This window comes from Octopus bimaculoides, chromosome 14, assembly GCF_001194135.2.
Source record: "Octopus bimaculoides isolate UCB-OBI-ISO-001 chromosome 14, ASM119413v2, whole genome shotgun sequence".
Lineage (NCBI taxonomy): Eukaryota > Metazoa > Mollusca > Cephalopoda > Octopoda > Octopodidae > Octopus > Octopus bimaculoides.
The window spans coordinates 7,316,375-7,318,414 of NC_068994.1; positions in this window are offsets into that span (position 1 = coordinate 7,316,375).

The following is a 2,040-nucleotide window of genomic DNA, read 5'->3' on the forward strand; positions in this document are numbered from 1 at the left end:
ATATATATATGTATGTATGTATGTATGTATGAGATGCAGCGCCAAGTTTTGTCAGTGAACAGGTCGCAGTTTCGAAGCGACGAAAATATTTTGACACAAGTGCAAATTAAATGTTGAAGGGAAACTAACAGTTTTTGTGTGTTCTTGAATGGCTTACAAATATCTTCCACGATGCAATTGTTTATATATAATATACTTTATATATATTATATCTGTTATATACAGGTATAATATATATAGTCTGATTCAAGCGGTGTAGATCGAGCATGCATTAAAGTTGAAAATATATCTGATAACAAAATTAAAAGACTAAAGTTAATAAAAAAAACATTTTAAAACCCCACCAGAAAACTTTTACCCAGAATAAAGAGCGTCGAGTGTGTGTAAGTGCATGCCCGCGTCCGGTGCGCATATGTATGCTTGTGAAAGTGTGTTTTTAGTATAAGTCAGATCAGCGGCTAAACGAGATTTTGAAAGACAAGAACGCGAAAAAGAGAGTTTGACATTCAGACAGACAGAGGGACCGATTGAAGAGGTTAAGTAAACAAGGGACGTAATCTGAACAACGCTCAACACAGACACGGTTGAATTTCTGGAGCAGTGATGCCTATGCTTTCATTGAAGTACAGGAGAAGACAGTCATTCATAAATGTACAACGAATTTAAAAGCAAAGATATGTAAAGTAGACGCCACTAAAACAGTTTTACTTGTTAAATTTCAGAAGGAAGCGAAGTGTGAACGTGTGAAGTCTGCTTAGATGAATATCATTAATTAATAATTAGTTAGTTTTCTCATATTTTTCACTGCTTTTGTTATTTGTTATTTCTTTTGTTTGTCTGTTTTTTTTTTCATATATATATTTTATTTCTGCGCTGTTCTTTGAAACTGAATTTTCGTTTTTTTTTCTTTCTTTTGTTCTTAAGTTCAATGTTTTATTTGCATCGGATATACGAATATGGGAAGATGTATTAAATCAATTATTCAATATCGATGTGTGCGTGTATGTGTGTGTCTGTGCGTATGTGTGTGCGTGCTTGTGCATGTGCGTATGTGTATAAATGCTAGATATACATACACAGACCCTCTCTCACACACACATATATGCATATGTATTTATAATAATATCTTGCTACACACATATATGTATATTCATTCAAACGTATAAACATGCGTGTATATGTTTATGCATATATGTGTATATATAGTTGAAATTTCCACACACATACACAGATAGCTATATAATTATATTGATGTACACTTATACACACTTGCATACATATACATTATATATATATATATATATATATATATATATATATATACATGTAAAAATACACATATCTATCTATCTATCTATCTATCTATCTATCTATCTATCTATCTATCTATCTATCTATATTTGTCTATGTATGTATGCATATATGTATGTATGTATGTATGTATGTATGGATGGATGCATCTATCTATCTGTCTGTCTGTCTGTCTATACACACACACACGATGGGTCGATGAAAAGTTCTTGGCTTTGAGTAAAAGAAAACACAGGAGGGTCAGTTAATTATGATGTTATCCAACATATTTCCCTCTCAGATTCACACACAGTTCCTGGCTTCAAGGGTATCGTGAAAGGCCTGGTTCGAATCCCAGCCTTCCGCGTTCTTTTACAGGGATCGCTGCAATAAGTGTGTGAATCTGGGAGGAGAATATGTTGAATAAAATCATATTTAACTGATCCTCTTGTATTTTCTTTTACCCAAAGTCGGAAACTTTTCAGCAACCCCTAGTATGTATGCATGCATGTATGTATGTATGTATGTATATATATATGTATGTATATATATATATGTATATATATGTATATATATATATATATATGTATATATATGTATGTATATATATATGTATATATATGTATGTATATATATATGTATATATATGTATGTATGTATATATTTATGTATATATATATATATGTTTATATATATATATGTATATGTATATATATATATATATATATATATATGTTTATATATATATAT